Source organism: Lactuca saligna, chromosome 7 (assembly GCF_052625555.1).
Source record: "Lactuca saligna cultivar CGN05327 chromosome 7, ASM5262555v1, whole genome shotgun sequence".
NCBI lineage: Eukaryota > Viridiplantae > Streptophyta > Magnoliopsida > Asterales > Asteraceae > Lactuca > Lactuca saligna.
The window spans coordinates 87,483,536-87,496,940 of NC_136423.1; positions in this window are offsets into that span (position 1 = coordinate 87,483,536).

Here is a 13,405-nt window from a genome sequence, read left to right on the forward strand (position 1 = left end):
GAGTGGGGAGAGGGACCTGGTGAGTGGGACCGGATCAGTGAGGGATGGACTCTGCGAGTTGCTCACGGACTCGGCGAGTCCAGTCAACTGGAAGTTGACTTTGACCTGGACTTGGCTTGGTAAGGGGTAAAAGGGTCATTTTACCCTAAGAACATCTAGCGGTGTTTGACTGATCGTTTTGTGGGAATTATAGCTGGGGAACGTCCGGAGCAGCAGCAGTAGACAGTCAATTCCCACACAGACCAGCAGCCTTTTCGAGGTGAGTTACCTTCCAGTAGCGGTGGGTCTACGGCCACAATGCCGGCCCACCAGTAGGAGTTGTTAGAAGATTGTCTTTGTGATATCATTTTGTTTTGCTACTACCTGGTATGTTATGTGCTAGCATGATCTATTTTATGTGACAGTATAGAGATCGGTTGTTAGGACCGAAGGGTTGTCCAGACACCCCAGAAATGTCTGATAGTATATGATGATTTGTTTGCATGCTGGCTTGTTATGTTATATGCGATAGAGGTAGTGGGAGGGGACTAGTCCCCGGGGATCGGTTGTCAGGACCGACGGGTAGTCAGCACCCCAGAATGGCTTGACACGGGTAGGACGACACCCCAAAATGGCCGCACGGGTAGTCGGTGCCCCAGAATGGGCGTACCGAGTAATCAGGCGCCCCAGAATAGCCTGGCAGCATTTGTGTTATGTGTTTGCATGGTATGTGGTAGGTTGGGGGAACTCACTATGCTTTGTGCTTACGGTTTTCAGATATTGTTTTAGGTACTTCCTCAGCTAAGGGAAAGGAGTAGGTGCGGTAGCGGCTCATCACACACGCGCTTCTTGGTTCCGCAATTATGTGTTTTACCTGGGATTGATACTCTGCTATTTTGAATGTTTATCTGTTATGGATTTTAAACTTGGTTGTCGATGTGAACTGGTTTAACTAATCACTGTTTTAATTGTTAATGTTTCCTAAAGTAATGTTTTAAAAACGAAATTTTTAGACGTGAAATTTGGGACGTTACAAGTTGGTATCAGAGCCCTGGTTTGCGGGATTCGGACACACCTTCGGGGGTGTCTGAACTCAAATCGAGGGATTAGCAGATTTTCTAAAAGAAAATGTTTTCTAAAAATTGAGAAAAGAGTTTTGAGAAAGAACGAAGTGTGTGATGTGCGCGACCGGCCGAGCTCAAGTAAGTATTCCGCAAATTACCCATACAAGTTAATGTTATGTTTATCCGCTTTTGTAGAACAGCATGCTAGAATAGGACTAAGGATCTAGGAGTGATGCCTTATGTGCCTGCTTTATGTGTCTCAGCTGTATGAGAATTGCATGCTATTATTGAGTAGACAGCAAGTAGGATAGCCTGATTAGGTTATGCCTGATGGTATGAGCTTAGCATTGCATGCTGGTACAGTTCCTGTAAGCCGATAGAGTTGAATGGGTTTGTTCCCTTGGTTCGAATGCTGCTTGCTTTGTGCTTTGTGGGACTCTGAGTGGTGGGAGTTAGCCATTAGGTGAATACGTCACGTCACATGTGAACATGGTTGAATAATCTTAGAGTGCTGGATTTGGCCCTATTGCGCAACTCTCGTTTGAGTCTAACCGTTGTAGGGGTGATCCTGTTACTCGAAGGATTATCCGAACCTCACCACATGTGATGGTGTTCAGGTAATGGTTAATTGGCACTACTAAGAGGCCTTCAGCAGCTGAGGACCTAGTAGGGTGGAGTCTGAGATTTTCCTAGGGCAAGCCTAGGATGAGTATAGTAGTGATCAGCCATAGTGGAAGGGATCTGGTGGAGTCAAGGCAGTCCTTGAAGAAGGTACAGATAGATGTGGAAGGTAGTATGGGCCCGTACTACTGAAAGCAGAGGATCCGTACCCTAACCAAGGAAGGCCAAGATAAGACCAGGGAACTTGTAAGTAGTTGTGATCCCTCAGGAAGTATCAGTATCACTAATGTGTGTTATTATGTATTGCAAAATGGTGGTACTTCGATCGAGGCCGATAGATGGCGGTTCAGGAGAGGGGTCAGTTTCGGGATCAGGTTCCGAGCAGGTAGATGAGGGACTACGCGAGTTGATCGCGTCAGAGATCACCAGGGGTATCCTTGAGTCGACTCCCATTATCTTCGGGTCGATCAAGGAAGGGATCATTGAGTTGATGGAGGATCGCCTCAGGGCGTTTAGGAGCGACATGGCATCTGGCCAGTCGGGTCCTCGCACACTGTCCTTTAAGGACTTCAGGGGCAGTGGTGCGCCAGATTTCCACGGGGTGAAAGACCCCATTGTTGCTAGGCGATGGATTGCATACATCGAATCTGCACAGTTGACTAGATTCTGCCCCGAGGGGTTGAAGGTGAGGTATGCAGCAGGGTGCTTGCGAGACCGAGCTCGTGACTGGTGGGAGTCAGTGGGTGACTCGTTGGGAGCCCCCGCTATCGAGGCTATGACCTGGTCGAACTTTGTGACTAGATTCAGGGCGGAGTTTACGCCGGCTGTCGAGCTTCAGCAGCTGGCCAGGGAGTTCCTAGACATGAGACAGACGACGGAGACTGTGGCGGAGATCACCGCCAAGTTCCGGGAGAGGGCATTGCTGGTGCCCCAGTATGCGGGCGATGAGGACATGAGGAGGACCCGCTACCATGACATGCTTCGGGCTGATATCCGGGAGCACATCAGTTTTTCAGCTTGCCCTACCCTGGACTCCATGATTTCCAGGGCAAGGGAGAGGGATATAGATTTGGAGCACATCCGGAAATGGAAGTCAGAGGAGGTACACACAGAGGGGCTTCGGGGAAGAAGCCCAAGGGATCAGATGGGAGGCCGAAGGGCCAGTCAGGACCGAGCCGCTGCAGGAAATGCGGCAGGCCGCACGAGGGGGCGTGCAGGTTGGGATCATCAGGCTGCTACAAGTGCGGCAAGTCTGGGCACTTCAGCAGGGATTGCACTGCTCCGGCAACAGTTATTCAGACATCCGAGTTGCTGTGTTTCCACTGCAACCAGAGGGGCCACAAGAAGGCCAATTGCCCTCAGTTGACAGTTTTAGCGCCAGTGAAGGCGCCAACTCCAGCGACCCTGCGAATCACGGATGGCCGGCAGGGCAAGGAAGAGGCTCCAGTGGTGAGGATCCGGGCATTTCAGCTGACTACCGAGGAGGCATGCGCCGCACCCGATGTGGTGACGGGTATGATTCTTTTCCTCTATTTTATTTTTATGATGCTATGTGGTGACGGGTATGATTCTTTCCCTTGCGCTTAGTAGGAAGTTTCATGAGTCATCGGGCGAGTTAGATTGCCCTTTGTAGGTAGAGATTGCTGATGATCGATCGGTGTGAGCATCGATGGTATTTCGAGATTGCGTGTTGCGTTTGTTCGAGGAGCGCTACTTGGTAGATTTGGTTCCCATTCCGTTGCGTGGGAACAAGGTGATTATAGGCATGGATTGGTTGAGCCCTAATGGGGCAGTGATAGATTATGCACAGTAGCTAGTGCGAGTCAGGACCCTTGGTGGAGGAGAGTTAGTGATTAATGGCGAGAGGCCACCTTGCGGACCCACTGTATGTTCAGCAGCAAGGGCTAGGCGCTATCTTCAGCAGGGATGCGCAGGATATGCCGCATATGTGATGGATACCCGGGAGGTGGGTAAGGCGATAGTGAGCGAGGTTTCGGTGGTTCGAGATTTTGCAGATGTTTTCCCGGAGGAGCTTCCTGGGGTACCTCCGGAACGACAGGTGGAGTTCAGGATTGACCTCGTTCCTGGTGCGGCTCCGATAGCCAAGGCACCGTATTGGTTGGCTCCTCCCGAGATGCAGGAGTTGTCTACGCAGCTGCAGGAGCTGCTAGACAAGGGATTTATGTGACATCCCCAAAATCTCGGCCAGAAAAGACCGTTTTTCATTTATGCTTTTAAAATATTTTCAGAGTAAATCCTTTTGATTTGAAAGAGTTGCGGAATTTGTTCCCAAAAACAAAACATGATAAAACAATGTTTATCAAAGCATTTCATAAAAGAAATGTATTTTCATTATAATCAAAACTCGGGGTGTCATGTTCCGATACAGACCAATAAGCATAAACGAATACATTAAAAGTCATTCAACAAATATAAACATATACAGACTTGCAATCAAAACAACTGATGGTTCATCCATCTCATGCCCTCGTGCCACTTCCTGTAATACAAATAAAACTGAGTGGGTCAGGCTTGGGAGCCTGGTGAGCCTATAGGGTTTTCAACCCACAATAAATAATCATATTTAATTTTCACCAACCAACAATAACCCAATTACCCATTCCCGTTATTCTCACTTTATGTCCCTAAAACAACTAACACAAGGGACCTAGTCTAAGAATATTTCATCGGGGCGACAACACATGCTTCGGAGGTACCTCAGCAATATATGTCAAATAAGGGAACCACGAGGGGGATGGAGTACAGCAAATGAACACCTGAGTTCATTAACACCTACATGTGGCGAACCTGCTAATGTTTCCACAAGACTGTCTAGAATAGCCAGTGGTCGTCATCTAAACTCTACTAGATGACTAAATCAAACAACAACGAGGCCTCTCATCTATTTATTACTCACCAACTATCTACCCATGTTCTACCCAACATATTAGTAGATAAAATATACATTTTTATACATAGTTTTGAAAACCTGTATAGCATGCTTTAATCAACACATAATCCACATAACAGATGAGGCACACACACACATAGCACATATCTCATATAGAATAAATCATATCTATGAGATAGAAGAGAGTGAATACACATTCACACATATAAACAACAATATACTATACACATAGCACGTATTTTATAGAAAATACTTAATATTTATGTGTTAGAAGAAGGTAACTACACACTCACACTTATAAACAACAATATACTTAATACACTTGAACCAAACTTGTATTATTATCGTGTTTATGAAAGGTAGTATACACTCACTTGATCAGAAGATGATCGGATAGCACTACGACTTGCAGAAGTAGTAATCCTCAGCAGATCTGAAAGATCTTCACAAAAATCGACTTCTCGCGGGCAGAGCTTCGGCTCGGGAACCGCACTTCTCGGGATCTTCGGGATCTTCGGGATCTCGGGACTTGCCTCGGGGCTTGAGTATAATACCAGGGCTTCGGGATATTTCTGGCACGCAAAACGATGCAAAACGGGAGAGAGAAGAGAGGAAATTGGCAAAAGACTCGGCTGCCTTCGGATCCTATTTATAGGAGGCTGGAGCCTCGGAGTATGCGGGGCGTACTGCAGTACGCAGCGCGTACTGCTTCCGAAATCGTCACTGCATGCGTCATCTGAAATGTCGACACTCTTCAGAGTACGTGGGGCGTACGTCGGATCGGACCGGTGACTCGTCTTCGGATAATGCTGGATTAAAAGATTAATTTGAATTACAAAATATTTAATAAACTTCGGAAATTCATAACTTTCGCATACGAACTCCGTTTTCGACGTTCTTTATATCCACATGAAGGTGAGACCACACTCTACAACTTTCGTTTAGACTCCGCTGGCTAATTTTGACTTTATTTTTATTATTTATTTTTAATAGGCCGCAACAGAAAAACTTCGTTATAAATTCATAACTCCTTCGTTTGACGTCCGTTCTCGCCTAACTTTTTATCGCTTTGATACCAACAATGAGATCTTCGATTCTCATTTAGATTGCTTCGGCTAAAAACCACTCGATCTCAAATCGAGTATTTCGGGCTGCACACCGCTAAGCCGAAACTTCGATAAATCTTAACTTCCTCATACGAAGTCAGATTTGGGCGTTCTATGTATATTCGGAAACCTCGTTTCAACTACTACAACATTATTCAAATATATTAAGTTTATTTTACACTTAAATTTTGACGCTTATTTTTATTCTTAATTAATCAAACCACATAATTAAGCAATTAAGCACAAAACACATAATACTCAAATAACACAATCTTATTATTTCAAAACGGGTTACAAAGGTTAACCTAGACTATTACATTGCTAAAAATGGCAAGCCCGGAAACACAGGCGTTACAATTCTCTCCACCTTAGAGCGATTCCGTCCCCAGAATCACACATCAACAAACAAATGCGGATAGCGACTCAACATGTCACTCTTCGTCTCCCATGTGAGATTCGGCCCATTCGTGTGTTTCCATCGGACAAGCACTAACCCAACCATTTTGCGTCACAACTTCTTAGTCTTTCGGTCAACAATTGCCTCTGGTTCTTCAATCAACCTTTTGTTCTCATCAATTCTCAATTCAGAAATTAGAATTATATCGGGAACTTCTCCCGTGAACTTCCTCAAATAACACACATGAAAAGTGGTGTGAATTCCATTCAGTTCTTCGGGTAATTCGAGCTTGTAAGCTTGGTTCCCAATCCTCTGAAGAACTTTAAACGTTCCAATAAACCTTGGACTCAACTTTCCCCTTTTACCAAATCTTATAAGTCCCTTCCACGGCGAGACTTTAAGCAAAACCGAATCTCCAATTTCAAAAGTCATCGGTCTTCGCTTCTTGTTAGCATAGCTCTTTTGATGATCTTGAGCTGCTAACATTCTTTCCCTAATTATTTTCAACTTTTCAGCAGTTTGATGAACCATCTCCGATCCCATAAACTGCTTTTCCCCAGCCTCAAGCCAACAAGACAGCGTACGACACTTCTGTCCATACAAAGCTTGATAAGGTGCCATCTTAATGCTCGAGTGAAAACTATTATTGTAGGAAAATTCTACCAAAGGTAAATGTTCATCCCAATTACCTAGGAATTCCAAGGTACATGCTCTCACAATATCATCAAGTGTTTGTATTGTTCTTTCACTCTGACCATTAGTCTGCGGATGGTAAGCTGTGCTTAAACATAACTTGGTACCCAATTCCTCTTGTAGACTTTTCCAAAACCTTGAGGTGAAACGGCTATCACGATCCGATACAATCGTTAACGGAACACCGTGAAGCCTCACAATTTCCTTCACGTAAGAATTCGCAAGCTTTTCCATAGACCACTTCTCCTTGGCCGCTATGAAATGCGCACTCTTAGTGAATCGATCAACGACCACCTAAATCATGTCGTGACCATTCTTTGTTCTGGGCAGTTTGGTGACAAAATCCATAGCAATGTCTTCCCACTTACCCATAGGCACAAGCAATGGTTCTAAACTCCCGTACGGTTTCTGATGTTGTGTCTTGACTCTCGCACAAGTCACACACTCAGCCACATACTTTGCAACATCAAGCTTCATCGTTGGCCACCAGTAGTAGGGTTTCAGGTCCCTATACATTTTAGTGCTACCAGGATGAATTGAGTACATGGTTTTGTGAGCTTCTTCCATCAGAAGATCCCTAATTCCTCCTGACTTAGGTACCCAAATACGATCTTGGAATACCTTCAGTCCATGACCGTTAGTACCAAACACCAACGTTTTACCCAAACGTTCCTACTTTCGGTCATTTTTCTCAGAAGCTTCGCTTTGAGCTTTCTTTATACTCTCCACAATTGTCGAGACAACTTCAATTCTCAACGCTCTTGGCCTTTTCCTTTCAAGATTGACCTTCCGACTGAGAGCATCAGCAACAACATTAGCTTTACCGGGGTGGTAAAGTATCTCACAGTCGTGGTCTTTAAGTAATTCTAGCCAGCGTCGTTGCCTCATATTCAATTCCTTCTGATTAAAGAGATATTGGAGACTCTTATGATCAGTAAAAAGTTTGCACTTCGTGCCATAGAGGTAATGCCTCCATATTTTCAGAGCGAAAACTACCGCTGCCAACTCCAAATCGTGAGTCGGGTAATTCTTTTCATGCTCTTTCAGCTGTCGAGACGCATATGCTATCACGTTTTCTCTTTGGGTCAAAACACAACCCAATCCAACCCCAGACGCATCGCTATAAACAGCGAAGTCTTCAACTCCATCGGGTAAAGAAAGTATCGGTGCCTCGCGTAGCTTCTTCTTTAGCTTCTCGAATGCTTCTTTATGCTTATCCCTCCAAGCATAAGTAGCTCCTTTGTGGGTCAAAGCTGTCAATGGACTAGCAATCGAAGAAAAGCCTTGGATAAACCTGTGGTAATATCCGGCTAATCCTAAAAAGCTTCGAATCTCTGTGGGACTTTTCGGTTGTTCCCACTTCATCACAGCTTCGATCTTCGCTGGATCAACCATTATCCATTCCTTGTTGACCACGTGACCCAAGAATTGGACTTCATGAATCCAAAAATCACATTTGGAGAACTTCGCATACAGCTTCTCCTACTTCAAAACTTCTAACACTTCTCACAAGTGTCTGCCATGCTCCTCCTGGCTTTTCGAGAAAATCAGAATGTCGTCTATGAACACTATCACGGATTTATCAAGGAACGGATTACAAACCCTATTCATCAAATCCATGAACGCTGCCGGAGCATTGGTTAGTCCAAACGACATAACCAAGAACTCGTAGTGTCCATATCTAGTTCTGAATGCAGTCTTCTCGATATCTTGCTCTCTTACTTTTAGCTGATGATATCCTGACCTTAGATCGATCTTCGAGAAATAGCTCGAACCTTGCAATTGATCAAATAGGCCATCAATCCTCGGCAACGGATATCTATTCTTTATTGTTGCCTTATTCAGCTCTCTGTAATCGATGCACATTTTCATACTTCCATCTTTCTTCTTCACGAACAACACCGGACCTCCCCAGGGCGATGAACTAGGTCTAATGAAACCTTTGTCCAATAACTCCTGAAGTTGCATCATCAGTTCCCTTATCTCCGTCGGTGCTAATCGATAGGGTGCTTTTGCTATTGGCGTGGTTCCTGGTAACAAGTCTATTCTGAACTCCACTTGTCTATCAGGTGGTAATCCAGGAAGATCTTTGGGAAATACTTCCGAATAATCACACACCACTGGAATACTCTGCATCACCTTCTTTTCCTTCTTAGCATCAATCACGAATGCTAAATATGATGTACATCCCTTGGTCAAACACTTTCTGGCTTTCATTAGAGAAATGATTCCAGAATTCACTCTGCGTTTGTCCCCATACACCATAAACGAATCTTTCCCAGGCGGGTTTACTTTAACTATCTTCTTCTTGCATAAAATTTCGGCATCATTAGCGCTAAGCCAATCCATTCCCAACACGGCAATAATTCCTCGTGAAACTTGTTCCCATTAAGGTCGATTAAGATGTTTTTCATACGATGGCTAACAGGTACAAACTTGCCACTAGCTACTTCGACTAATAAAGCATCATCTAGTCTATCAATAGGCAAAGCTAGCTTTCTACCAAACTCATGCGAAATAAAGGAGTAGTTGGCTCCAGAATCAAACAAAATTTGAGCAGGTAATTCATTTACGAGAAAGGTACCTGAAGCGACATCAGCTTCATCTTTAGCAGCCTCAAGTGTCATCTGGAAGGCTCTCGCCTTCGGCTTTGGTGGGATGTTGGGCCTAGCTGCCTCCTTCTTCTTCGGACAGTCTTTCAAAATATGCCCCTCTTCATTGCAACCAAAACACATCCTTTTGTTGTTCGGACATTCATTAGCAAAATGTCCAACCTTTCCACACTTGTAGCAGGTCACATCCTCGCTACATTTTCCAAAGTGATTTTTCTTACACTTATCACACCACTTCGCTTCGCCTCCTTTTCCTCCAAACATTTTCGAATCAGATTTCGAAAATTTGCCCTTCTTACCGGAACCAGATGTTCCTTCAAACTTTCTTTTCTCACCAACCTCAACCTTGTCGGTAGTTCTTCCCTTTATCATGTTCTCAACAGACTTGGCAGCCCAGATAGCTGCCTCTAGAGTAAGTGCCTGACGTACTGGCACCTTGTACTCCCATGGAGTCCCTTTGCATACCGGTCCACCTTTGTCAACTCATCTGGGACGATACGCAAGGCAAACTCCATCTTATCGGTGAAGCTATTGGTGTAGTCATCAACTGACATGCTGCCTTTTGTTAATGTCAGGAACTTGTTCTCCAACTCCAACAAATTTTGAGCCGAGCAGAATCTGCGCTTGAACTGCACCAAGAACTTTGCCCATGACAATTGCAGTGGCTCATTAGGGCTCAACGTCTTCCCTAGAGTGTTGCACCAACGAACGGCTCCACCTCGGAATTGTCGCACGGCATAGATAGTCTGCAACTTGCCTCTGCAGCCACATGTCATAAAGGCTAACTCCATTTCGGAGATCCAATCCATAACCCCAATCGGATTCTCCTTTCCATTGAAGGTCGATGGTTTGCAAGTTAGAAAGTCCTTGTACTTGCATCCCATTCCATCATTCCTTCCATCATGGTTATCTTGCCTAACTATCGGTGGGTTGGCTTGACCAATAGACCCACTGAAGTTTCCCCCTTCCGAGTGCCCTTCATTTAATTCAGGATCCTCCACACGAATTGACAGTTCTTCACGATTCTGTTGAAGCAACCGTCTAGTTTCATCCATCTGACGATCCAACATCGTCTGAATCATCATTTGCACACCAGCCATGGTTATTGGCTCAGGTGTTGCTGCTCCGACAGGTACTTGTTCAATCACTGGTGGTTGATTCCTGTTTTCATCAGCATTTCCAACTCCACTTCTTGTTCTCACCATTTTGATCTACACACCGAATAAGGTGAAATTAGATCCTCAATCATGATAGATATTCAAATCTTCCTTATCACACCGAAACGTTTACATGCTAGTTCTAATACCGTAGACGTACGCTTAGAATCCTACACACATAAGGTTTCTAGATCCGGTCGGCAACAGACCATAGATCCAAACAAATAATATCATATATGGCAACATATAACATTTAGCACATAAAGCATTTCAGGCAACTTTCCTAAAATAAGCATTGCTCGTGTCTAAAACACAACAGACACACATCTCAAAACTTCACTTAGCATTCTAAGTTTAAGTATAGAAATCCTACAAATTCCTAGTTCGCTTAAACTAATGCTTTGATACCAACTGTGACATCCCCAAAATCTCGGCCAGAAAAGACCGTTTTTCATTTATGCTTTTAAAATATTTTCAGAGTAAATCCTTTTGATTTGAAAGAGTTGCGGAATTTGTTCCCAAAAACAAAACATGATAAAACAATGTTTACCAAAGCATTTCATAAAAGAAATGTATTTTCATTATAATCAAAACTCGGGGTGTCATGTTACGATACAGACCAATAAGCATAAACGAATACATTAAAAGTCATTCAACAAATATAAACATATACAGACTTGCAATCAAAACAACTGATGGTTCATCCATCTCATGCCCTCGTGCCACTTCCTGTAATACAAATAAAACTGAGTGGGTCAGGCTTGGGAGCCTGGTGAGCATATAGGGTTTTCAACCCATAATAAATAATCATATTTAATTTTCACCAACCAACAATAACCCAATTACCCATTCCCGTTATTCTCACTTTATGTCCCTAAAACAACTAACACAAGGGACCTAGTCTAAGAATATTTCATCGGGGCGACAACACATGCTTCGGGGGTACCTCAGCAATATATGTCAAATAAGGCAACCATGAGGGGGATGGAGTACAGCAAATGAACACCCGAGTTCATTAACACCTACAGGTGGCGAACCTGCTAATGTTTCCACAAGACTGTCTAGAATAGCCAGTGGTCCTCATCTAAACTCCGCTAGATGACTAAATCAAACAACAACGAGGCCTCTCATCTGTTTATTACTTACCAACTATCTACCCATGTTCCACCCAACATATTAGTAGATAAAATATACATTTTTATACATAGTTTTGAAAACCTGTATAGCATGCTTTAATCAACACATAATCCACATAACAGATGAGGCACACACACATAGCACATATCTCATAGAGAATAAATCATATCTATGAGATAGAAGAGAGTGAATACACATTCACACATATAAACAACAATATACTATACACATAGCACGTATTTTATTGAAAATACTTAATATTTATGTGTTAGAAGAAGGTAACTACACACTCACACTTATAAACAACAATATACTTAATACACTTGAACCAAACTTGTATTATTATCGTGTTTATGAAAGGTAGTATACACTCACTTGATCAGAAGATGATCGGACAACACTACAACTTGCAGAAGTAGTAATCCTCAGCAGATCTGAAAGATCTTCACAAAAATCGACTTCTCGCGGGCAGAGCTTCGGCTCGGGAACCGCACTTCTCGAGATCTTCGGGATCTTTGGGATCTCGGGACTTGCCTCGGGGCTTGAGTATAATATCGGGGATTCGGGATATTTCTGGCACGCAAAACGATGCAAAACGGGAGAGAGAAGAGAGGAAATTGGCAAAAGACTCGGCTGCCTTCGGATCCTATTTATAGGAGGCTGGAGCCTCGGAGTATGCGGGGCATACTGCAGTACGCAGCGCGTACTGCTTCCGAAATCGTCACTACATGCGTCATCCGAAATATCGACACTCTTCAGAGTACGCGGGGCGTACTCGCGTACGCGGGGCGTACGTCGGATCGGACCGGTGACTCGTCTTCGGATAATGTCGGATTAAAAGATTAATTTTAATTACAAAATATTTAATAAACTTCGGAAATTCATAACTTTTGCATACGAACTCCGTTTTCGACGTTCTTTATATCCACACGAAGGTGAGACCACGCTCTACAACTTTCGTTTAGACTCCGCTGGCTAATTTTGACTTTATTTTTATTATTTATTTTTAATAGGCTGCGACAGAAAAACTTCGTTATAAATTCATAACTCCTTCGTTTGACGTCCGTTCTCACCTAACTTTTTATCGCTTTGATACCAACAATGAGATCTTCGATTCTCATTTAGATTGCTTCAGCTAAAAACCGCTCGATCTCAAATCGAGTATTTCGGGCTGCACACCGCTAAGCCGAAACTTCGATAAATCATAACTTCCTCATACGAAGTCAGATTTGGGCGTTCTATATATATTCGGAAACCTCGTTTCAACTACTACAACATTATTCAAAGATATTAAGTTTATTTTACACTTAAATTTTGACGCTTATTTTTATTCTTAATTAATCAAACCACATAATTAAGCAATTAAGCACAAAACACATAATACTCAAATAACACAATCTTATTATTTCAAAACGGGTTACAAAGGTTAACCTAGACTATTACATTGCTAAAAATGGCAAGCCCGGAAACAAAGGCGTTACAATTTATTCGTCCCAACAGTTCACCCTGGGGAGCCCCGATTCTGTTTGTGAAAAAGAAGGACGGGTCACATCGGATGTGTATAGATTACCGGGAGCTGAATAAGGTAATGGTGAAGAACCGTTACCCACTCCCGAGTATTGATGATCTCTTTGACCAACTTCAGGGAGCGTCTTGGTTTTCCAAGATCGATTTGCGTTTGGGATACCATCATATGAGGGTCAGGGAGGAGGATGCGCCGAAGACCGC